Consider the following 27,086-nt stretch of genomic DNA (forward strand, 5'->3'; position numbering starts at 1 on the left):
TGACAGAAAGTTCTGTAATCTGAGAGGAGCCACCCAGCATTCCCCTAAGTCTCCCGATCACTTGTGTGGGTAGCCTAGCTCCTGCGGCAGGAAATGCCCAAAACACAACATGGACACATCACATTTTCCCAAAGAAAACAGAGCAGATTTTTGCAAAGTGCCTAGCTGTGGATTTTGGCCTCTAGCTCAGCTGGCACCTAGGGAAATCTACCAAACCTGCGCCTTTAGAAAACTAGACACCTAGGGGAATCCAAGATGTGTGACTTGTGGGGCTACCACTAGGTTTTGTTACCCAGAATCCTTTGCAAACCTCATAATTTGGCCCAAAAAATACTTTTTCCTCACATTTCGGTGACAGAATGTTCTGGAATCTGAGAGGAGCCACAAATTTCCTTTCACCCAGCGTTCCCCCAGGTCTTCCGATAAAAATGGAACCTCACTTGTGTGGGTAGGCCTAGTGCCCGTGACAGGAAATGCCCCAAAACACAACGTGGACACATCACATTTTCCCAAAGAAAACAGAGCTGTTTTTTGCAAAGTGCCTAGCTGTGGATTTTGGCCTGTAGCTCAGCCGGCACCTAGGGAAACCAATCAAACCTGCGCATTTTTGAAAACTAGACACCTAGGGGAATCCAAAAGGGTGACCTGTTGGGCTCTCACCATATTCTGTTACCCAGAATCCTTTGTAAGTCTCAAACTTTGGCCCAAAAATCAATTTTTCCTCACATTTCAGTGACAGAAAGTTCTGGAATCTGAGAGGAATCTCAAATTTCCTTCCACCCAGCGTTCCCCCAAGTCTCCTGATAAAAATGGTACCTCACTTGTGTGGGTAGGCCTAGTGCTCACGATAGGAAATGCCCCAAAACACTATCTGGACACATCAAAATGATCAAATACAAAACTACCTGTTTTTGTGGGGGGGCACCTGCGTTTTCGGTCCTGGGCTCAGCAGCCATCTAGGGAAACCTAACAAACCCAGACATTTCTGAAAACTAGACACCCGAGGGAGTCTAGGGAGGTGTGAATTGTGTGGTTCCCCCAATGTTTTCTTACCCAGAATCCTCAGCAAACCTCAAATTTAGCTAACAAATCAGATTTCTGTGATGGATCACAGGGTCAAATTTCCTACCACCCAACGTTCCACTCAGTCTCCCAGTAAAAATTATACCTCACTTGTGTAGGTGGGCCAAGTGCCTGTGACAGGGAAGAGCCAAAAACTTGTCGAAATTGAGGGGGAACCAAAGCGGGTCAACAAGGGCAGTTTGACCAAAAACATTTTTAGACTGACAAGTGCAGCAGAATTTTTATTGGTATATATGAGACAATGCTGGGTGATAAGAATTTTGTGGATTCTTGCAGATTCCGGAAGGTTCCATCACAAAAATGTGGGGAAAATGTGTGATTTCCAGCAAAGTTGGAGGTTTGCAGGGCATTGTGGGTAAGAAAATTGTGCGGGGTGCATGTGAAGCACAGCACCCTGGACTCACCCAGATGTTTAGTTTTCAGATTTGTCCAGATCTTGTGGATTTTTCTACATGGCAAGTCCCTCACCATTCCAAGTGGGACGATTTTGAGAGTTAGCCAAGCTCTCATGGCCCAAATGTAAAACCAAAACCCAAAATAATTAAATGTCCTCTTGTTTGCCGTGGGATAAGATGTTTTAGTGGACAGGGGAAGAGCTGAAAGACTGTTACCCCCTTCAGTTGGGGTGGGGGCATAACCAGGCCCATACTGGTTGGTAGCCACCACCCCACTATTTTTTATTTTGTTTAATTCCCTGGCATCTAGTAGACTTTCTGCCCCCCCCCAGGTGTGGATCATGGGTAATTGCCCCATCAGCCCACTGGTGGGCAGAACAACTTTGGTCCCATTTATTTGGGGTGGGGGTATGGCCATACCCCCACCCTCTTATTAAAAAAAAGAACACAATCTTCCCTGGTCTCTGGTGAGCTTTCTGCCCTCCTTGGGGGCAGATGGGCCTTCCAAAAATAGGCTGATCTGCCCCATAGCCAACAGTAATGTGCCCCCATGGGGTGCAACCCTTGCCCAAGGGGCTGCCCCCAAACAAAACACACACATACACACACACCTATCCCTGGTGCCTAAGTGGTTTCTGCCCCCGGGGGCAGATCAGCCTCATAGAAATAGGCCGAAGGGGAGCAGAAATGACCTAAAATAAATTTGTCCCCGAGGGGAGCAACCCTTGCCTAAGGGGTCACTCCCCTCGAATGAAATAGGGGCCCAAAAAAAAATCCCAGGTGCCTAGTGGTTTCTGTCCCCCTTGGGGGCAGATTGGCCTAACATAAATAGGCCGATCTGCCCCCAAGGGGGCAGAAATGGCCTAAATACAATTTGCCCCCCAAGGGTGCGACCCTTGCCTAAGGAGTCACTCCCCATATAACAAAAAACAAAAGTAAACATCAACAAAAATATATCCCTGGTGTCTAGGGGGTTCTGCTTCCCCGGGGGCAGATCGGCCTAATTATAATAGGCCGATCTGCCCCCGGGGGGGCAGAAAGGCCTAAAAATATTTCTCCCCCCTGGGGAACAGCCCTTGCCCACGCTCCACTCATTGAATAATATTTCTTTTTAAAATCCCTGGTGTCTAGTGATTTCTGCCTCCCTTGAGGGCAGATTGGACTAATAAAAATAAAAATAGGCCGATCTGCCCCCAAGGGGGGCAGAAATGGCCTAAAATTAATGTCCCCCCCCCCGGGAGCGACCCTTGCCTAAGGGGTCACTCCCCACATAAAAAAAATAAAATTATCCCTGGTGTCTAGGGTGTTTCTACCCCCCCGGGGGCAGAAATAGGCTAAAAATAATTTTAGCGATCGTGCGCTGACGTCATCAGATGCCACAGAGGGCAGGGGCAGGTGGGGATGGAAGGGGAAGCGATTCCCCTTCCATCTCTGCAGTGGGGACGCTGAGGCGAGGCTCATGGGGGAGCTAGCGTAACAGTTACGTCCTTGGTGCCTCAGCGTGGCAGCCAAGGATGTAACCGTTACAATCTTGGCTGCGAAGGGGTTAATTTATGTCTTTCCCTCATATTGCATTTTACGGCATATGTTTATCAAAAAATTCTTAGTAATGTTTTTTACTGTCAGTTTTAACCAGGTATTACTTCTGTTTCTGTTTTTTTGTTAGACATTGTGTATCTTCTTATTTAATTGGAAGTACATATATCTGGAAATAAACCATATATCCGGCTCTAAAGAACAAGACTTATAAAGAAGGCATTTTAATACCAAGTCAAGTTGACAGTAAATCTGCACCCTCATACTGTACAGTAGTAGCCCTGAGCCACATTTAAAGTAATCCCTATCTGGATGGATGATTAGGTTATGTTAATATTTGTCCACATGTTTGATTGAATGTATCAGTCATTTTATGGGTGTGTTGGCAGATGTGCAAGTAAGTACACCATTATGTAAATGGTTTTTACTTACTCCATGAGTCTCTAAATGTAAATATAAGTGAATATATGAATAACGTGGATGTGTCAGCATGTGCTACAGTTTGTGCCTGGGTGTGTTAGTGTATGTATAAGCGTGTACCTGGGTGTATCAGTGTATGTATCAGTGTATGCTTAGGTGTGTCAGTGTTTATGTCAGTGTGTGCCTGGGTTGGTCAGTGTGTTGTGCTTTACTGCGGACAGAGCCATATTACACACACTGAAAGGAGTAAAAAAAGAATCTCTGGAAATCACTTCTTATTCTAAAGAAGACATTTATTATATCACTTTGCAAGGCTTGTGAAGGAAGGTCAGTATAACCTAAAGTGTACCTTCAAAATGTGAAACGATAAAGTGAGAACATGTACACAGAATCTTCAATCTATAAACAGCAAATATATACATGCAAAGATACAAATACCTATATTGACATATATATTCATACATAATGCAAAACAAATAATTAGTACAAATTCATCACCATGGGGCCTATCGGGTGCTTCATCTTTCCCCTGCCAGCAAGTCGTTGCCCCGGTGCGACTGCAACGAGAAAGAGAGAGATCTAACCTCATGGGAAATATATTAGGCATTCGACGTCTCAATCCTGATTGAGGTCTCTGAATCCCCCACTGTCGACCTGGGTCTCTTATATACCCTAAACAAGCTAAGGAGGAGATTTCTAGAAAACCCCTCCCACTCTGCAAGAAATATTCAAAAATGCCGGCTACTTTAGGTCAGTTTTAAAAGAAACAGGTTGGAACTTGCCAGTTTCCCAAGGTGTCTCTCCCAAAACTTAACCGTTCCCTGCTGTACCATAAACATAATTCCAGTACATCCTTATCTTGCTGACTGACTGACTCCTTCACGTTAAGCCCTAGCCCTTTGGTGAGAAAGAACATGCAGATGTGCAGAATAGAAAACATGTTGCATAACATATTTTGTACGGAAAAATACTCGCACCTTTAACGTGGCGGTAAAGCTAAGGCTAAGCTGAATACATAATGGAGTCTGTAACTTGTGACTGCTAATGTGACGGTGGACAGCTAAGCCAAGTGTAAAGTGGCACAACATGGAGTCAGTGGTCAAAACATAAACATCACTACACTGTGTGCCTAGGTATGTCACTGTCTACATCATTGTTTGCCTGGGTGTGTTAGTGTATGGATGAGCGTGTCCCTGAGTATGTCAGGGTGTCCATTATACTGTGCCTTGGTATGTATACTCAGGTTCACCATTAGGTTGACCAAACTTTATTTAGAGGTCTACTTGTCTGAAACAGCAACTAGGTTATCATAGTACTTGACAACATATTGCAGTGACTGTATTAGTTGCCAATTCAGTGTCATACTCCAGCATGCATACCTGCTGTTTGGATGTGTGCATGAATGTATAAGTAGTTCTCTCAGTGTTTGACTAGGTATGTGATTGACTCTATCCTGTTTTATTAGGTATATGAGTAGCAGTGTGAGTACTAGACTGCCTATAAATCTGGGCATAGGAGTCTGTAAGTTGACATCTTACTCAGTGAAACAGAGAACGACATGTTTCACCTTTCAATAACAAAGCACACTCCATTATGGCTACCTACACCTCCCTAAGGGTTGAATTTCCTGTAGTAAAAGGGGAGTATAAACTTTGTTAATCACCTTTTCCAATGCCAAGTCGAGCTAATAATACAACTATGTACTCAGGCTCATAATTAGTCGCCCAAATCATATTTAAAGGTCAACTTGTCTGAATAAGGAAGTATGTTATGAGAATAGATGACTACACATTGCACTGACCTTATTGGTTGCTAACCAGGTCTCATACTGCAGCATATATACTTATTGTCTGCATGTATATATGAATGTGTAAGTGGCCCTTTCTGTGTCTGACTGAGTGTGGCTTTATGCTTTTGTAATTGGGTACATGAGTAACAGCATAGGTGAGAGACAGCATATATAACTCAATATAGGGGTATGCAACTACATGTTTAAGTCAGTTAACCTTAGAAGGAGATGTTTTATCTTTTAAGGACACAACACCCTCCTCTACGAACTGCAGCCTAGCTGAGTATTGTATTTTCTGTAGTAAAATGACAGTTTAAGGCTTTTCAATTTAAGGCTTCTTAAAAGGCTTTTCAATTTAAGGCTTCTTAAGCAGGTTTTCTAATACCAACTGAAGCTGATAGTAAACCTTCACCTAAACCTTTGTAGTAGTACGCCTCAGTCATGTCTGTGTCTAAGTGGGTATGAGAGAACCTCTTTAATTTCTAAATACATATGTGACTCTCACTATGAGTAGGACATTGCATATAAAAATGTGCACATCAGTGAGACATAAACATCTAAGGTATTCAAACTCAGTAGAACATGCTTAACCGTTTCTGTGCCCTGGACGAGGTGTTCTCGTCCTCAGCATCGGTTGCCCGGTGCCGAGGACGAGACCACCTCGTCCGGCTGTGGGCCCCCGGGGGGAGTGCTAGCGCTCCCCCGATGGCCGAGCACCCCCCTCCCCTGGGCAGAGATGGAAGGGGAATCACTTCCCCTTCCACCCCCACCATCACCCCTCCGTAACCCCCGTGGCATCTAATGACGTCAGCTCTTTCGCGCTCTGACTTCATCAGAGGCCTTCCCCCGGCACCGATCAAAGGAGAAATGCAAAAGCATTTCTCCTCCGATCACGTGGCGGGGGCAGAGAGGCATGAAAGGAGAGGAAAGGCTTTTCCTCTCCTTTCATGTCTCTCGGAGCATTTATGCTGCCCGATCGCGATTTGATCGGGCAGCAGAAATGGCACTAGACACCAGGGATTTGTTTTGTTTTGTTTGTATTTGAAACAAGGGGAGCGGCCCCTCGGGGGGAAAATTATTTCTAGCCCATTTCTGCCCATTTCATTTATTGTTTTTGTTTTGTTTGGGGAGCGACCCCTTGGGCAAGGGTTGCTCCGGGGGGGGGGGGGAATTATTATTAGGCCATTTCAGCCCCCCCCCCCCCGGGGGCAGATCGGCCTTGGGTTCTACCCCCGGGGGGGGGGGCAGAAACCACTAGACACCAGGGATTTTCTTTTTTTGTACTTGCACATAAGTGGATTGGCCCAATTCTGTCCCCCCTGGGGGCAGATCGTCCTAAAACCACTAGACACCAGGGATATTTTTTTTTTTTTTTTTTTTATATGTTTAGGGAGCGACCCCTTGGGCAAGGGTCGCTCCCGGGGGGGCAAATTATTATTAGGCCATTTCTGTCCCCTCTGGCGGCAGATCGGGGTCAGTGCACGTTTCCAACACTCCCACCTCAAGACAGCTCCAATACTCTGATTAGAATTGTCACAGAGTCTAAGAGAGTCCAAGTGGGGAAAAGGGGATTAGGAAGGGAACAGCTGGGAAGGAGACCTGTAGGAAGCAAAAAGGTTAAAACACACAATATCAAGATTATATCACATTAATCAGTACTAGGCTATGACTCTAAGCATTGTCATTCTGAAAACATGGACAACCTAAGCATAGACTTAAATAACTAGGCTTCAAGATGACTAAATACCTGTGAGGGAATCAAGAAAGGATTAAATGCAACTTTCAAATTCAAGTATTATCTTTTGCATGAGGATCAGGAAATAATCTGAATGATTTCTAATTCATCATATGAATCATGCTTGAGGAACTTACTATGTACATACAACATCACATCTAGAACTCTAGCATTTTTTTTGTTTTCTCAAAATTGCAGGAACATGAATTGCGCACATTGCAGATTTTCACAAAGGTTGTAAATACCATGGAATGATTGTGCACCATGAATAACATTAGTTAGACTCGAGAAATAAATCGCGTGTCTTGCCGGCTCGGAGGTCACCAAGGAAATGTCATGAAGTGGTAGCGCATAATGAACACCGTGATTTGAAACACATGAAATGAATCGCGCGTCTTGCCGATTCGAACCCCACCATGTGAATGCCAAGGAATGGTGGCGCACATTGAATATCATGAATTAAACACAAGAAAAGGAATCAAGTGACTTGCCGATTTGAAGACTACCATATGAATAACAAGAAATGGTAGCGTACAAGGAATAACATGAATTACACACAAGAATTGAATTGCGCGTCTTGCCGATTCGAATGCCACCATGTAACTGCCAAGAAATGGTAGCGCACAATGAATATCAAGGGTTAAAGCACGAGGAACGAATCGCGTGTCTTGCCAATTCGAATATTAACATGTAAATGCCAGAAAAAACCCAGAGCATATTCACATGCACAAGGTAAAATCTCTCAACATGAAAATTAGGCCCAAGTGCTCGGATGCCTTCGAAAACGGGATCGGGGGCCCAGCTCGACCTCCGTCTTACCGCCCTGATCAAGGATCACCAATGTAAATGAAGGGCAAAGGCCTGGAAGATCAAAGTAGGCCTCTGGAACAGGAGCACAGGAAGTTGCTGCTGCTCTGCACTGGGACCTCTGAATAGTGAGCACGTGGAGCTGGGCTGGCTCCCTTTTATAGAGTCTTAGCCCAGCCCACCAACCACACCCAGGCATGCTGCAGGGAAAGGGGACCACACCCTGACACAGTCTGCAAGCCTGCAGCAGTACATTGCATGTGAACAGTATTTATATGCATGCTGAACATAAGTCTTCAGGATTGAACTCGGTAATGCAAAAGGTTTAACAAATATCAGCACAATGTATAAATTATGTTAGCTTGACATTGTTAGGTTTTTGTATTCTAGTGGCCCGTAGAGCGCACACTGCCCTGATGTTGACAGTGCTCCCCTCTCCCAGACGCGCTCTAGGGCCTGGTTTGTCTGGATTGAGACAATGAAAACGTCTCACAAGTACTGGAGCATGGATATCAGATGCTGAAACCCATGAGTTAATTTCAGGGACATAACCTTTCCATGAGATTAAGTACCATAGATTACACCTTCTCAGTTTAGAATCCAACACTTTCTTCACTTCGTATTCTACTTCCCCCTGTACTAGAACTGGAGCTGGATAAGGGCAGACCTTCTGGACAGCCTTTTTTAAGAGGGAAGTGTGGAACACTAGATGAATCCGTTATGATCTTGGCAATTGCAGTTTATAGGTCACGGGATTGATTTGCTGAAGGACAGTGTAAGGACATATGAATTTGGGGTTGAACATGTACTTCTTCTTGAAGTCTATGGGGGTCATTCCGACCGCCAGGGCCGGGGACCGCGGAAGCACCGCCATCAGGCTGGCGGTGCTTCCTGGGCCATTCTGACCGCGGCGGTAAAGCCGCGGCCAGAAAAGGAAAACCGGCGGTTTCCCGCCGGTTTACCCCTGGCCCAGGGAATCCTCCATGGCGGTGCTGCTTGCAGCGCCGCCATGGGGATTCCGACCCCCTTCCCGCCATCCTGTTCCTGGCGGTTTTTACCGCCAGGAACAGGATGGCGGGAACGGGTGTCGTGGGGCCCCTGGGGGCCCCTGCACTGCCCATGCCACTGGCATGGGCAGTGCAGGGGCCCCCTAACAGGGCCCCATAATGATTTTCAGTGTCTGCTGTGCAGACACTGAAAATCAGGACGGGTGCCACTGCACCCGTCGCACCCCTACAACTCCGCCGGCTCCATTCGGAGCCGGCTTCATTGTTGAGGGGGGTTTCCCGCTGGGCCGGCGGGTGGCCTTCTGGCGGTCGCCCGCCGGCCCAGCGGGAAAGCCAGAATGGCCGCCGTGGTCTTTTGACCGCGGTGCTGTCATTCGGCAGTTCCCTCCAGGTGGGCGGCTCCCGCCGCCCGCCGGGGTCAAAATGACCCCCTATGTGTTTTGTGGAAAGCCACAGTTTATCACCTGGTTGATACTGCGGTCCCTCACAATGTTTTTTATCATAATGCTTTTTGTATTTTTGTTTGGCCTTTTCGAAATGCTGTTGAATCAATTTCTGGGTTTGATGCAGATGTTGAATGGTTTCTGACACAGCTGGTGTAAGAGAACTTTCTTGAGGGATTGTGATGGGCAAGGTGTCAGGATGATAGCCAAACAAGCCAAAAAAGGGTGTAACGCCAGTAGAAGTGTGGAATGAGTTATTGTAGGCTAACTCAGCTAACCAGAGCATTGATGTCCAAGAATGATGTGCTTTTCAGCGTAAGCACGCAGGTATTGCTTCAAAGTCTGATTTAATCTCTCAGTTTGACCATCTGTTTGAGGATGGTGGCTAGTAGATAGTGTGGATGTCACTTGGAGTGTTTTGCACCATGTCTTCCAGAAATTGGAGGCAAATTGCGACCCTCAACCGGAGAGGATAATTTTTGGCAGTCCATGATAACGAACCACTCTACTCAGTAAAATAGTTGCCAGTTCACTGGAGGTGGGCAATTTCTTGCAGGCAATGAAATGTCCATATTTCGTGAGACTATCTACTACCACCAGGATTACTGAATGTTGTTGGCCCACTGGTAGACCTGTAATAAAGTCTAAAGAAATGTGCTCCCAAGGACGACTTGGAGTTGGGAGTGGATGCAACAACCCTTTCGGTTTTGAATGACTTGTTTTAGTGTGAGCACAGACTTCGCAGTTGTTTACCATCGCTTTTACATCTTTTGTTAGGGTAGGCCACCAAAAATAGCGTTGGATTAATTCAAGAGTCTTAGGAGTACCTTGATGACCTGCCGTAGGTATAACATGCAACCAATGAAACACTATCTTGCGAAGTTTGGTAGTGGGCACGAACAAATGAGCGTCATGAAAAGGTAATCCTTGCTTGATCGACCTTTTGGGATCTGCTTGGGCCCATGTCTGCCATTTCCCAACAGTGAAAGAATTGCGGATGTCTTCAAAGAAATCTTCAGTTTTTATGATACATAGGACTTTGTCGGGAGCAATGATAGCTCTGGAGGTTTGAACTGCGGGCAACGTGGTAGACTCTTGGCGGGACAAGACATCAGCTTTGCGATTGTCTTTACCAGGTCAGAAAGTTACCACAAAATCAAATTCGGCAAAAAACAGCATCCAGCGTAATTGCCGAGGAGTCAAAAGTCTGGCAGAACTCATGAACTGAAGATTGCGATGATCAGTATATACTGTGACAGTGTATTTGGCACCCAACAAATGATGTCTCCATTCTTTAAAGGTGTCACGAATCGCCAGAAGCTCTTTTTCAGCAATGACATAGTTCTGTTCGGCTTCGTTCAACTTCCGAGACATGTAAGCTACAGGATGAAGTTGACCAGTGTCTTTGTTTCATTGGGACAAGACTGCTCCTATTGCCACATCTGAAGCATCAGCTTCCACTATGAAGGGACGATCCGCATCAGGATGAGTCAAGACTGGGGCAGTGGAGAAAGCTTCCTTCAAAGTTGAAAGGCTTGGTCAGCTTCTGGGGAACCATACACATTTTTCTTTCTTTCTTAATAGCTTAGTGATTGGAGCCACTGTCTGGGAGAAATGATTTATGAACCTCCGGTAAAAATATGCAAACCCCAGGAAACATTGTACATCACGAACATTCTTTGGGATGGGCCAATCAGATACTGCCTTTACTTTCTTTTCTGCCATCACCATACCTTGAGGGCTAAGGATAACCCCTAAAAACTCAACTTTGGTAACATGAAACTCACACTTGGTTAGTTTGCAATATAAATGGTGCTTTCAAAGGGCTGCAAGAATTTTCTTGACATGTTGTACATGTTCATTTTCATTGTCTGAGTAGATCAAAATGTCATCGATGAAGACTATGGCAAATATGTTGAGGTACTCTCTAAGAACGTCATTCAAGAAAAATTGAAATGCTGCTGGGGCATTACACAGACCAAACGGCATGATGGTGTATTCAAAGAGGCCATATCTTGTCTTGAACGCTGTTTTCCATTCGTCGCCCTCTCTCATTCTGACCAAATGATAAGCACCTCGAAGATCAAGCTTCATGTAGATTTTTGCTTTCTTTACTTGTTCCAGCAAGACCGGAATTAGGGGCAAAGGATATTTATTCTTGATGGTGACTTTGTTCAATCCCGTATAGTCGATACAAGTTCGAAGTTCTCCATTCGCCTTCGGAACAAAAAACAAAGGAGAAGCTGCAGGAGGCTTAGAAGGGCGAATTAAACCATTCTCCAAGAATTGATCTAGATACTTTCGTAAATATTGGTTTTCATGTTATGACAGGGCGTATACACGACAGTTGGGGAGTATCGCACCTGGAACTAGATCAATTTGACAATCATAAGATCTATGAGGAGGTAAGTTCTCTGCTTCTTTCTCATCAAATACATCTTCGTAAGATGAATACTGTTTGGGCAATTTAACTTCTTTCTCCGTGGCAGTGGCTATGTAAGAGTTGCAAACTTTTGATACTTGAAACTTTTGGAGGCATTGTTCTTTAAATAGCGCAGATGAGAACACAACTTTTCGTTCTGCCCAATTAATCTCTGGATTGTGATGAGTTAACTATGGTAAGCCAAGGATAATTCCATACTGGGGAGCATGGATCACGTCAAGAATGAGTTTCTCTTTATGTTTCTTTCTTTGATTCTTATCTTCACAAATCACCGACAAGGGGACAGTCTGAAGAGTTACCGGACCTCCAGTCAAGAGTTTTCCATCTACTGCCTGGATGATTTCTGGGGTCTTTTTTTCAATACATGGGATCCCCCATGCATGAACCAATTGGGCATCAACAAAGTTCCCGGTAGCCCCAGAATCGACTAGAGCCTTCTTGAAATAGGTCTTTTTCTTTACATGAACTTTTATACCGAGTTTGAGATGTCTAGATTGTGAAGGGTCCACGGTGACACCCAAGAGCAACTCTTCTCTGCATCTTGGGTGCTTTCATTTTCCGACTCGACTTGTGCATTGGCTGCGACCTTCTAGACCGGTCCTTGTTTGCTTTTTGGTTTGATTGGACATTCTTTAGCAAAATTACCCTTGCGCCCACAATAGAGACGTTGTCCATTCTTTCTACATAGGTCCTTTTCGTCTTTGCTCAAAGGTCTCCTAATTTTTCCAATTTCCATAGGTTCCGGCGTTCTTTCTTTTGGAGTACTTGAGTCTCTATTATCATGAACACGCCAGGAATATTTTTCAGTCTTTTTGCATGTTCCTTTTCGTTCTGGTAAACGATGATCCAGCCTCAAAACAATGTTTATCGATTCTTGACAGTCTGTAGGCTGCGGGTCTATGTGAGCTAGCATATCTTTTAGCTCCTCTTTGAATCCCTTGTAGAACAAGGCCGCTTGTTTTTCTTCAGGCCAAGATGTCTCAGCGACCAGCCGATTAAAGTTGGCTAAATATGACACTAATGGGGTCATTACAACCCTGGCGGTACAGGACCGCCAGGGCTGTAATGACGGAAGCACCGCCAACAGGCTGGCGCTGCTTCCCAGGTCATTACAACCGCGGCGTAAGCGCCGCGGTCGCACCATCCGCCAGGGCAGCGCTGCTAGCAGCGCTGCCCAGGGGATTATGAGTCCTCCTACCGCCAGCCTTTTCCTGGCGGTTTGAACCGCCAGGAAAAGGCTGGCGGTACGGGGAGTCGCGGGGCCCCGTGCAGCTGTTCACTGTCTGTATAGCTCTTTGGATCTCCAAATGGCTGCGGCGGCGTGGCTGCATTGGCGGCCGCCTGGCGGTCCGATCTTGGTGGGCGGCCGAGGTCGTAATGAGGGCCTAAGTCCTGATTCCCTTGTCGTAAGTCTAATAATTCTCGATCTGCTGACAATGTTACAGTTCTACGATCGAAGACTCGTTCAAACTTGTGAACAAAATTTCTCCAGTTGTACAGCAGGGGACTGTCTTTACGCACAAGAGGAATAGCCCAGGTAGCTGCATCTCCAGTCAGATATGATAACAAGAAAGCTACTTTGGACTGGGCATCGGGGAAAGTATGTGGTCTGCAGGTGAAGTGTAATTCCACTTGAACCAGGAAAGATTGCGCTTTCAAGGGGTCGCCTAAGAAACTTTCTGGGGGAGCTAAAGGAATGGCTGAAGGAACATTGAGGGAAATGTTTGTCGGATTACCTCCAGAAGTCTGAGAAGAAGGACCTGGCCAAGACACACCTGTGGGATTTTGTTCCTTCTTCTCTACCATATCCTGTAACTGACTCACTCTCTCAGATAGGCTAGTTGCCAAATCTTTTGATTATACCACCTCTGCTTGGAGCTGAGTGATAGCCTTGACTAGCTCATCCAGTGTGGCCATGTTGAGAACATATATAAACCAGGAGGATAATAATTTGTGGGCTCACTATTCTGTCAGAGTCACCAGATCCTCGGGGTCTGTACACGTTCCCAACACTTCCACCACAAGACAGCTCCAATACTCTGATTAGAATTGTCACAGAGTCTAAGAGAGTCCAAGTGGGAAAAATGGGATTAGGAAGGGAACAGCTGGGAAGGAGACCTGTAGTAGGCAAAAAGGTTAATAACACACAATATCAAGATTATATCACATTATTCAGTACTAGACTATGGTGGTCATTCTGACCTCGGCGGTAAAAGGCGCCTACCGCCGGTCAGAAATCCTCCATAATCCCGCCGCGGTCGCGGAAACCCGCCACGGTCATTCTGACCCGCAGAAGGCAAACCTCCGAAAATCCGACCGCCACAACAGACCGCCAGACCAGCGGTCGGCGGAAAGGTGGAGGTGACAAAACCTCCACCGCCACGCCAACAGAAATACGCCCATGCCATTACGACCCACGAATCCACGCGGCGGTCATTCAAACGCGGTATTCCATTGGCGGGACACACCGCCGCGGTCAGAATACACACAAACGAACAAAACTCAGCCACATTGGACGATTTGAATCCCACACACCTGATACACATACACACACCACTCCCACACACACAATACAATATAAAACACACACCCACATCACCCACAAACCCCTACGCTAAAAAATTCGTAAAGAAGGCAAGAGCGAGACACCAGCAACCCAAAAATAACAGCCACAGCCACTCAACACCATCACCCACACACTATCCACACACAAAACAACACACACCACCACACTCAACTCACTTAAATACACATACTCCACCCCACACATCATACACACCACCCCATGGCACCCCAAAGACAACCCCGCTTCACAGACGAAGAACTCAGGGTCATGGTGGAGGAAATCGTTCGGGTAGAGCCCCAGCTGTTCGGCACACAGATACAATACACCAGCATTGCCCGGAGGACGGAGCTATGGCAGAGGATTGTCGACAGGGTGAACGCAGTGGGACAGCACCCCAGAAATCGGGAAGACATCAGGAAGCGATGGAACGACCTACGGGGGAAGGTGTGTTCCATGGTATCCAGGCACAACATCACCGTGCAGAAGACTGGCGGAGGACCCCCACCTCAACCCCCACAATTCACATCATGGGAGGAGGAAGTCTTGAACATCCTGCATCCTGACGGCCTCGCAGGAGTCGGCGGAGGAATGGATACTGGTAAGTTGAAGCTTCAATACTGCTTCCCCCCCACCTGCATGCCAAATCATACCCCAACCCTCACCCCCATCCTCGAACCCCACCCTCACCCCCATCCTCGAACCCCACCCTCACCCCCACCCCCACCACCATCCTCACCCCCACCACCATCCTCACCCCCACCCCCCAGCACACCTATTCCCCGCCAATGTCTCACCATCACAACCCACACATCCCAAAACCTAGGCCTGCATGCGTCCACTAAGCATGGACACCCATCACCAAAGCATGCCCAATGCATATACACATCCCCCCCACAAGCCACCCTCACCAAAGCCCCCACACACGAATGCCAGCACTTGGGGACACGAGAACCCACAGATACACCCATATGCCACACATTGAAACTATAACCATACCTCTATATCCCTGCAGGACCCGACCGTCAACACACCGCGGCGGAGGGGCCAGAATTCTCCACACCCCCCACCCAAGAGGCCGTCAGCGATGACAGCAGCTCTGTCGACCTGGACACCGATGACCAGCCCGGACCATCGGGGACCTCTGGACAGTCGGTTCCCCTCACACAGGCCCAGGCCACTACAGACCCTAACCCCTCCGGGAACACCAGCACAGCTCCCACCCAGCGGGCCCATGCCTCTGTCTCCAGGGCGCGTCAATCTGCGGTGTGTCTACCACTACAGGGCACCCAGGATAACCCACCACCCCAACAACAACAGGGACCTGGGGGCAGTGGTAGTGGGCACACCGGCCAGGGGGCAGAGGCCCAGGGAAACAGGGGAACTCGGAGGGCAGCTCTGCGACAGGGGGGGGAGGAGAGGCCCAGGGAACCCACTCTCCACGAGGTCCTCACCACCATCATGGGAGCATACAACCGCTCCCAGGAGACGATGGCGACGGTACTGGCCCGGTTCCAGGAGATCCAGGCACTGCAGGAGGAACACTATCGGGGGTACAGGGAGGACATCAGAGCCATCAACACCACCCTGGTTACCATGGTAGGGCTGCTGCAGGACCTCGTCAACAACAGGGCGGACACTGAACAACACCCAAGGGCCCCTGCCACTAGCCTGGACCAAGAACAGCCAACCACCTCCGCCGGCGCTAGTGGACAGGAGGCCCCCGCACAGCAGCAGCCCACCAGACCCCCACCTCCTGCAGGAGAAGAACCACCCCGCAAGAGGGCCCTGAGATCTCGCAAGAAGACAGAGTAGGATGTCAAGACCCCCGCCAGCAATGGATACCACCTGATGTCATCCCACTGTCCCACATTGTCACCCTGTCCATCCTTGAACTGCCCATGCTCCATCTCTCCACAGGCCTCTGGACAATGCACCTGTGTGACTGTTACTCTGGACTCTGCCATGGACATTCCTTCACCATAGCCCCCACCCACTTGAAACCACCCATCCCATTTTGAGCACTTAAATAAACACCTATTTTGCACCAAAATATCTGGAGTCTGGCTGTGATTTCAATATATTGTAATTGACATGACAGTGCAAATATGTCCTTGTACATGGTGAAGTCAACAAACAGCTGCCACAAAGCTGTAGTCCATGGGGAAACGAAGCACAGGACTCGTAGTGGGGACCCCAGATCTGAAATAGGGAGGGAAAAGCCAAAACTCAGTCATCATACACTGGGGCAAATAGACAGGCAGCAGAGATGCAGGAGAGTAGTTACCATTTACTAAATTATCTTTGAAATGTTACCTGTGTCCTATTGGAAGTACTGTTCAATGATTCTGTCCCTGTTGTCTGTTTCAGCCCCGTCGTCTTCCTCCTCGTCACTCTCCTCAGGTTCCACCGCTGCCACAACACCACCGTCTCGACCATCCTCCTGCAGGAAAGGCACCTGGCGACGCAAAGCCAGGTTGTGAAGCATGCAGCAGGCCACGATGATGTGACACACCTTCTTAGGTGAGTACATTAGGGATCCACCTGTCATATGCAGGCACCTAAACCTGGCCTTTAGGAGGCCAAAGGTGCGTTCGATCACCCTCCTAGTACGCCCATGGGCCTCATTGTACCGTTCCTCTGCCCTGGTCCGGGGATTCCTTACTGGGGTCAGTAGCCACGACAGGTTGGGGTACCCAGAGTCCCCCACTAGCCATACACGGTGTCTCTGTAGCTGTTCCATTACGTAAGGGATGCTGCTATTCCCGAGGATGTAGGCGTCATGCACTGACCCTGGGAATTTGGCATTTACATGCGAGATGTACTGGTCAGCCAAACACACCACCTGGATGTTCATTGAATGGTAATTTTTTCTGTTCCTGTACACCTGCTCCCTGTCTCTTGGGGGAACCAAAGCCACATGGGTCCCATCAATGGCACCAATTACGTTGGGAATATGTCCAAGGGCGTAGAAATCACCCTTCACTGTAGCCAATTCGCCCACCTCAGGGAAAATGATGTAGCTCCTCACAGATTTCATCAGGGCAGACAACACTCTGGATAACACCTTCGAAAACATGGGCTGAGACATCCCAGAAGCAATTCCCACGGTTGTCTGAAATGACCCACTTGCCAAGAAATGGAGTACTGACATGACCTGCACCAGAGGGGGAATCCCTGTGGGTTGGCGGATGGGGGACATCAGGTCGGGCTCCAGCTGGGCACACAGTTCATGGATAGTGGCACGGTTAAGACGGTAGGTCAGGATAATGTGGCGTTTTTCCATTGTCGACAGGTCCACCAGCGGTCGGTACACGGGAGGATTAATCCGTCTCCTCGCCCAACCCAGCGGACGGTGCCTAGGAAGGACAACATGGAGCACACAGTCAAGCAACCCACAGGTACGTACTCACAGCTAGCACAGTAAACGATTCTCTATGCAGTGAATGGCGTGTCTGAGTGGCTATGCAAGGCCTAGGCCTGTGTGACGCAGTTGAAATTGAGCCATGTGGGCCCTGGAAATGGCGGCTGCCTGACCTGTGAAGTACGCACCGCCGCGGACGTGACCGCCATTTTCTATCTACTTATCCACTTGCGACTTGAACTTTCACAGGAGAGGACCTATACTGCAAGTGTTGCTGTGACCTCGGTCTGGAAGGGACAATGGCTGCTGCACCTGGGGAAAGGGCCCCTGCCTTCACTGGAGAGGAGTTGGAGAAACTTGTGGATGGGGTCCTCCCCCAGTATGCGCTACTCTACGGTCCTCCAGACCAACAAGTGAGTTTAATTCTATCTGGATTTGGGGCCACTGGCTGGCTTGGGGGCCTGGCGGGGGGCCTGGCGGGGATGGGGGGCATGTTGGGCCTGGCGGGGGGCATGGCGGGGGGCCTGGCGGGGATGGGGGGCATGTTGGGCCTGGCGGGGGGCATGGCGGGGGGCCTGGCGGGGATGGGGGGCATGTTGGGCCTGGCGGGGGGCATGGCGGGGGGCCTGGCGGGGATGGGGGGCATGTTGGGCCTGGCGGGGGGCCTGGCGGGAATGGGGGGCATGTTGGGCCTGGCGGGGGGCATGGCGGGGGGCATGGCGGGGGGCATGGCGGGGATGGGGGGCATGTTGGGCCTGGCGGGGGGCCTGGCGGGGGGCCTGGCGGGGATGGGGGGCATGTTGGGCCTGGCGGGGGGCCTGGCGGGGATGGGGGGCATGTTGGGCCTGGCGGGGGGCCTGGCGGGGATGGGGGGCATGTTGGGCCTGGCGGGGGGCATGGCGGGGGGCATGGCGGGGATGGGGGGCATGTTGGGCCTGGCGGGGGGCCTGGCGGGGATGGGGGGCATGTTGGGCCTGGCGGGGGCATGGCGGGGGGCCTGGCGGGGATGGGGGGCATGTTGGGCCTGGCGGGGGGCATGGCGGGGGGCCTGGCGGGGATGGGGGGCATGTTGGGCCTGGCGGGGGGCCTGGCGGGGATGGGGGGCATGTTGGGCCTGGCGGGGGGCATGGCGGGGGGCCTGGCGGGGATGGGGGGCATGTTGGGCCTGGCGGGGGCATGGCGGGGGGCCTGGCGGGGGGCCTGGCGGGGATGGGGGGCATGTTGGGCCTGGCGGGGGGCCTGGCGGGGGGGCATGGCGGGGATGGGGGGCATGTTGGGCCACTGGCAAGGAAAATGCTGACAAACTTGAACGTGGTATTTCTCCCTCCCTGTACGTGTCACATAGGTCCGCGCCCATGAGAAGATCGGGATTTGGCGTGCCATCGCCAAGGAAGTCCGGACCCTGGGGGTCCACCATCGACGGGGCACCCACTGCCGCAAGAGGTGGGAGGACATCCGCCGCGGGACCAAGAAGACCGCCGAGTCTCTGCTGGGGATGGCCTCCCAACGTAGGCGGGGTGCCTGCCGTCAACTGAGCCCCCTGATGTTCCGGATCCTGGCGGTGGCCTACCCTGATTTGGATGGGCGCGTGAGGGCAGCACAGCAGACACAAGGGGGTGAGTACAAGCATTATCTACTCTGTTGTCGCGCAGTGGAGGTGTCTGGGTGGGGGAGGAGGGCTGGGGGTCCCCCTAGGCCAGGGCGATATCTGTAGGCTGGGCACCCCCGTAAGCCCCTGTGTCCCCAGCCACCACCCTCAGTAGTTTGTCAGTACAGCCATCCCTGGGCCGTGTCATCCATGGGTGCAGTTGTCAACTCTAGGCGTGTAGGGCATGTTCCACGGAATGCGTAGCGGACCCCAAGTGCGCAACTTAGTGCAGGGGGCATCTGTGTCTGTCATGTCCGCTAACTGTACCGGAGATCCATGTAATCAATATCCCTTTATTTCTCTCTCCCCCCCCCTTTTTGTTTGTCTTTCTGTGCTTGTGTGCATCAGCATCATCAGGCGGAGGAGAAGTGGCATCGGGGCAGGAGGGAGCTGCATCTCACATGGCCCAGGAGGGCCATGCCACAGAGTCAGACTGGACCAGTGAGACGGAGGGCGAGGGGAGCTCCACGACGGGGACGACTGGACCCTGCAGCGACATGGACACGTCCTCGGAAGGGGGCTCCCTTGCGGGGGTGGCACCATCCGTGCCCCCCGCCATTACAGGTACAGCCGCCACCCAGCGCACCATCACCGCCCTCCCAGCAGCCCCTCAGCGTTCGCCCCGTGCCCGCTCTGCCAGGAAGCCGGGCATCTCCTTCGCCCCAGGCACCTCAGGCCCTGCCCCTGTTACCCCCGCTGCCCTCAGTGAGGAGGTCATTGACCTCCTCCGAACGCTCATTGTTGGGCAGACTACCCTTTTGAATGCCATCCAGGGGGTGGAGAGGGAGGTTCATCGCAGCAATGCGTACCTGGAGGGCATTCATTCGGGTCAGGCTGCCCATCAGCGATCGTTCCAGGCTCTGGCCTCAGCACTGACGGCAGCCATTGTCCCTGTCTCCTGCCTGCCGCTACTAACTCCCTCCTCCCAGTCTCCTGTTCCTCTGCCTGTCCCACCCACACCATCAGACCAGCCTGCACACACCTCAACACCCAAGAGAAGCTCATCCAAACATAAGCACCACAGATCACGCAGACATTCACACACGCAACATTCCGATGCAGACATGCCAACAGTCACTACCACCTCTGTGACCCCCACCTCCTCGTCTCCCTCCTCCCTCCCTGTGACGTCTACACTCACACCTCCATTCACCTCACCATCAGCCAGTGTTTCCATCACCAGCACACCCTCCACTCTAGTCCGCACACGTGCAGTCACCACCCCCACTGCCATTTACACGTCCCCTGTGTCCTCTCCCACTGTGTCTGTCACGCCCTCTTCCACACCACACAAACGCAGCCACCCACCCACCCAACAGCCATCCACCTCACGACAGCCTATCCCTCCTGCACCTGCACCCAAAGACAGCAAACGTGACTCACCTACAACCACATCCTCTCCCTCCACTCCCATTCCCACTGTACCTACCACTCTCCATTGTCCCAAGAAGCTCTTCCTCGCCACTACTAACTTCTTTCCTGACCCTGAGCCCCCCCCTCCTTCTCGTCGGGGTAAGAAGAGCACCTCAGCCACCACCAGCCCTGCAGCCCCCTTGACAAGGGTGCAGGGGTATTGGAGCCCGCCAGCCCGCATGTCTGGATCTTCGCCCAGCAGCAAGGGGACAGCCAGCCCACCCCCTGGGAAGAGGAGCAGAAGGCGGAAGGGGCGCCGCAGGAGCCCGCCTTCTACATCCCCCCCGGACACCACCCAGAGACAGTCACCAGCCACAGCTCCAAAGGGAGGAAAGGGCCACAGGCCCACGACTAAGGAGGGCAAGGGCAGCAAGTCGGAGAGGTCAGGCAGCAGGCCTGCTGCCCAGGAGGAGCCCACAACCCCCATAGCCGCTGCCCCGGGAGGAACCGGCACAGCTGCCCCGGGAGAGCCCACCACCCCCATAGCCGCTGCCCAGGGAGGACCCAGCCCAGCTGGCCAGGAGGGCCCCACCACCCACAGCCCAGGTGGGCAGTGAAGGAGCACCATCCCCGCTGCCCAGGAGGGCACCACCAGGCAATGAACAGTTGGCCATAGACCGGACGCCGTCTCAAGAACCGCTGAACTGGGCCCCGCCGTCTCAAGAACCGCTGAACTGGGCCCTTCCAGGCAAGGAGCGCTGAACTGGGCCCCGCCGTCTCAAGCACCGCTCCGCTGGGCCCCGCCGTCTCAGGAACCGCTGAACTGGGCCCTTCAAGGCAAGAACCGCTGGCCCTTTGGCAGACGTGCCAGGGCAGGATCTATCTCGGGCAGGGCTGCAGGATGTCCTCTGGCCAACTTGCCTCCTCCAGTGGCAGTGGAGTCTGTTATGGACTGTTTGGACTGTGGCTTTGCTCTCCCCAGGATGGCCCAGTGGGCAGGCCACCCACTGTATGGACTGTATGGACTGTGGCTTTGCTCTCCCCAGGATGGCCCAGTGGGCAGGCCACCCACTGTATGGACTGTATGGACTGTGGCTTTGCTCTCCCCAGGATGGCCCAGTGGGCAGGCCACCCACTGTATGGACTGTATGGACTGTGGCTTTGCTCTCCCCAGGATGGCCCAGTGGGCAGGCCACCCACTGTATGGACTGTATGGACTGTGGCTTTGCTCTCCCCAGGATGGCCCAGTGGGCAGGCCACCCACTGTATGGACTGTATGGACTGTGGCTTTGCTCTCCCCAGGATGGCCCAGTGGGCAGGCCACCCACTGTATGGACTGTATGGACTGTGGCTTTGCTCTCCCCAGGATGGCCCAGTGGGCAGGCCACCCACTGTATGGACTGTTTGGACTGTGGCTTTGCTCTCCCCAGGATGGGCCAGTGGTCATGGAGTCCCCTCGTGGATCTGGCGTCGTGTACTCAAGTGGCTGAGGTGCCCCCCCTTCCCTTCCCCCTGAGGTGCCTGTCCTATTTTCTTTCTGATGCCCCTGCAGTGTTCTCTCCGTGGAGTTCTTGTCGTGGGACTGGGCCTTGCCCCTTTGCACAGGACCCCTGTGATCCACGGACAGTGGTTGGACTACATTTAGTAGCTGTATATATTTTGTACATAGTTTATTTATTTATTGGGATTACTGGTGTCCATATTTCAATATATCTGCCCGTTTATGATCTCTTCTTTTGGTCTTTGCATTATTTCGGAGGGGGGTGGTTTGTGGGTTGTGACAGTGATCTGTGGGAATGCATTGATGTGTGTGTTGTAGTGGGTGTGGGTGGGTGGGTGTGTGCCGGTAATCTTTTCCCTCCCCTGTGTCGTAGGTGCAGTACTCACCGATGTCTTCCGCGCCGCCGGGCGTGCTCCTGGTATATGAGCAGGAATAGGAGTGCGGGGATGACCTGCAACTCTGGTTCCATACTGCCGGAATCTCGCGTGGAGTGCGTAGAGGTGAGCGTTTTCCCGTTCGTAGTCTGTTTCCGCCGTGTTCTTATCGGCGGTGCTCCCGCCCCGGAAAAGGTGGCAGATTGGTGGGTCGTAATAGGGTGGGCGGTACATTGTCTGCCGCCTGGCTGTTGGCGGGAACCGCCGCGCTGTTTGTTTGTACCGCTGTGGCGGGCGGAGTGTTAAGTTGGCGGGCTATGTTGGCGGTTCCCGCCAGGGTCAGAATTGCATATTTTAGACCGCCGGCCTGTTGGCGGCTAGGCCGCCGCTTTATCACCGACCGCCAGGGTCAGAATGAGGGCCTATGACTCTAAGCATTGTCATTCTGAAAAAATGGACAACCTAAGCATAGACTTAAATAACTAGGCTTCAAGATGACTAGATACCTGTGAGGGAATCAAGAAAGGATTAAATGCAACTTTCAAATTCAAGTATTATCTTTTGCATGAGGATCAGGAAATAATCTGAATGATTTCTAATCCATCGTATGACTCGTGCTTGAGGAACTTATTATGTACATACAACATCACATCTAGAACTCTAGCATTTTTTTTGTTTTCTCAAAATTGCAGGAACATGAATTGCACACATTGAATCACAAAGGTTGTAAATACCATGGAATGATTATGCACCATGAATAACATTAGTTAGACTCGAGAAATAAATCATGCGCCTTGCCGACTCGGATGTCACCAAGGAAATGTCATGAAGTGGTAGCGCATAATGAACACCGTGATTTGAAACACAAGAAATGAATCGCGTGTTCTGCCGATTCGAATGTCAGCCAATAAATGTCATGAAATGGTAACACACAATGAATATCATGAATTAGGCACAAGAAATGAATTGCGCGTCTTGCTGATTCGAAGCCCACCATGTGAATGCCAAGGAATGGTGACGCACATTGAATATCATGAATTAAACACAAGAAAAGGAATTGCACGACTTGCCGATTCGAAGACTACCATATGAATAACAAGAAATGGTAGCGTACAAGGAATAACATGAATTACACACAAGAATTGAATCGCGCGTCTTGCCGATTCGAATGCCACCATGTAACTGCCAAGAAATGGTAGCGCACAATGAACATCAAGGGTTAAAGCACGAGGAACAAATCGCACGTCTTGCCGATTCGAATGCCACCATGTAACTGCCAAGAAATGGTAGCGCACAATGAATATCAAGGGTTAAAGCACGAGGAACGAATTGCGCGTCTTGCCGATTCGAATATTAACATGTAAATGCCAGAAAAAACCCAGAGCATATTCACACGCACAAGGTAAAATCTCTCAACATGAAAATTAGGCCCAAGAGCTCGGATGCCTTTGAAAACGGGATCGGGGGCCCAGCTCGACCTCCGTCTTACCGCCCTGATCAAGGATCACCAATGTAAATGAAGGGCAAAGGCCTGGAAGATCAAAGTTGGCCTCCGGAACAGGAGCTCAGGAAGTTGCTGCTGCTCTGCACCGGGACCTCTGAATAGTGAGCACGTGGAGCTGTGCTGGCTCCCTTTTATAGAGTCTTAGCCCAGCCCACCAACCACACCCAGGCATGCTGCAGGGAAAGGGGACCACACCCTGGCACAGTCTGAAAGCCTGCAGCAGTACATTGCATGTGAACAGTATTTATATGCATGCTGAACATAAGTCTTCAGGATTGAACTCTGTAATGCAAAAGGTTAAACAACATCATATCAGCACAATGCACAAATTATGTTAGCTTGAAATTGTTAGGTTTTTGCATTCTAGTCGCCCGTAGAGCGCGCCCTGCCCTGATGTTGACAGATAATTTATTTTTTGTTTATTTATTTTTTTAATGTTTGGGGAGCGACCCCTTGGGCAAGGGTCGCTCCCGGGGGGGAAGGGCAAATGATTATTAGGCCATTACTGCCCCCTCTGGGGGCAGATCGGCCTATTTTTGTTAGGCCAATCTGCCCCCAAAGGGGGCAGAAACCTCTAGACACCATGGATTTGTGTGTGTGTTTGTGTGTGTTTTGTTTTGGGGGGCAGCCCCTTGGGCAAGGGTCGCTCCTCATGGGGGCACATTACTGTTGGCCATAACTGCCCCCCTTGGGGGTAGATTGGCCTATTTTTAGAAGGCCCATCTGTCCCCAAGGGGGGCAGAAAGCCCACCAGAGACCAGGGAAGATTTTTTTTTTCAAAATAAGAGGTTGGGGGTATGACTATACCCCCAACCCAAATAAATGGGGCCAAAGTTGTTCTGCCCACCAGTGGGCAGATTGGGCAATTACCCCCGATCCACACCCCGAGGGGATAGAAAGTCTACTAGATGCCAGGGAATAAAAACAATAAAAGAAAATAGTAGGGTGGTGGCTACCAACCAGTATGGGCCTGGTTATGCCCCCACCCGAACTGAAGGGGCTAACAGTCGTTCAGCTCTCCCCGCATACTAAAACGTCTTATCCCATGGCAAGCAAGAGGACATTTGATTATTTTTGTTTTACATTTGGGCCATTAGAGCTTGGTAACTCTCAAAATCTTCCCACTTGGAATGGTGAAGGCTGCACTTTTTTTTACTTTGGGAAGCTCCCATGTAGAAACATCCACAAGACCTAGACACATCTGAAAACTAAACATCTAGTTGATTCCAGGGTGGTGTGCTTCACATGCACCCGCACCATTTCCATACCCAAAATGCCCTGCAAACCTTCAACTTTGCTGGAAAGCACACATTTTTCCCACATTTTTGTGATGGAACCTTCCAGAATCTGCAGGAATCCACATAATTCCTACCACCCAGCATTGTCTCATCCATACCGATAAAATTTCTGCTGCACTTGTGAGCCTAAGAATGTTTTTTTTCAAACTGCCCTTTTGGACCCACTTTGGTTTCCCCTCAATTTCGATGAAATTTGTGGCTCCTCTCAGATTCCAGAACTTTCTGTCACCGGAATGTGAGGAAAAAGTATTTTTTTAGCCACATTTTGAGGTTTGCAAAGGATTCTGGGCAACAGAACCTTGTTAGAGCCCAACAAATCACCCCGTCTTGGATTCCCCTAGGTCTCTAGTTTTCAAAAATGCACAAGTTTGGTAGGTTTCCCTAGGTGGCGGCTGAGTTAGAGGCCAAAATCCACAGGTAGGCTCTTTGCAAAAAACACCTCTGTTTTCTTTGAGAAAATGTGATGTGTCTACTCTGTGTTTTGGGGCATTTCCTGTCGGGGGCACTAGGCCTACCCACACAGGTGAGGTACCATTTTTATCGGGAGACTTAGGGGAACGCTGGGTGGAAGGAAATTTGTGGCTCCTCTCAGATTCCAGAACTTTCTGTCCCCAAAATGTGAGGAAAAAGTGTTTTTTTTAGCCACATTTTGAGGTTTGCAAAGGATTCTGGGTAACAGAACCTGGTGAGAGCCCCACAAGTCACCCCGTCTTGGATTCCCCTAGGTATCTAGTTTAAAAAAATGCACAGGTTTAGTAGGTTTCCATAGGTGGCGGCAGTGATAGAGGCCGAAATCCACAGGTAGGCACTTTGCAAAAAACACCTCTGTTTCTTTTGAGAAAATGTGATGTGTCCACGTTGTGTTTTGGGGCATTTTCTGTCACGGGCACTTGGCCTACCCACACAAGTGAGGTACCATTTTTATCGGGAGACTTGGAGGAACGCTGGGTGGAAGGTTAATTAGTGGCTCCTCTCAGATTCCAGAACTTTCTGTCACCAAAATGTGAGGGAAAAGTGTTTTTTAGCCACATTTTGAGGTTTGCGAAGGATTCTGGGTAACAGAACCTGGTGAGAGCCCGACAAGTCACCCCGTCTTATATTCCCCTAGGCCTCTAGTTTTCAGAAATGCACAGGTTTGATAGGTTTCCCTAGGTGGCGGCTGAGCTAGAGGCGAAAATCCACAGGTAGGCACTTTGCAAAAAACACCTCTGTTTTCTTTGAGAAAATGTGATGTGTCCACTTTGTGTTTTGGAGCATTTCCTGTCACGGGCACTAGGCCTACCCACACAAGTGAGGTACCATTTTTATTGGCAGACTTGGGGGAACATAGAATAGCAAAACAAGTATTATTGCCCCTTGTCTTTCTCTACATTTTTTCCTTCCAAATATAAGACAGTGTGTAAAAAAGACATCTATTTGAGAAATGCCCTGTAATTCACATGCTAGTATGGGCACCCAAGAATTCATAAATGTGCAAATAACCACTGCTTCTCAACACCTTATCTTGTGCCCATTATGGAAATACAAAGGTTTTCTTGATACCTATTTTGACTCTTTATATTTCAGCAAAGGAATTGCTGTATACCCGGTATAGAATGAAAACCCACTGCAAGGTGCAGCTCATTTATTGGCTCTGAGTACCTAGGATTGTTGATGAACCTACAAGCCCTATATATCTCCGTAACCAGAAGAGTCCAGCAGACGTAACGGTATATTGCTTTAAACAATCTGACATTGCAGGAAAAAGTTACAGAGTAAAACGTATAGAAAAATTGCAGTTTTTTTCACCTCAATTTCAATATTTTTTTATTTCAGTTGTTATT

The sequence above is a fragment of the Pleurodeles waltl genome, chromosome 3_1, assembly GCF_031143425.1.
Source record: "Pleurodeles waltl isolate 20211129_DDA chromosome 3_1, aPleWal1.hap1.20221129, whole genome shotgun sequence".
Taxonomy (NCBI): domain Eukaryota; kingdom Metazoa; phylum Chordata; class Amphibia; order Caudata; family Salamandridae; genus Pleurodeles; species Pleurodeles waltl.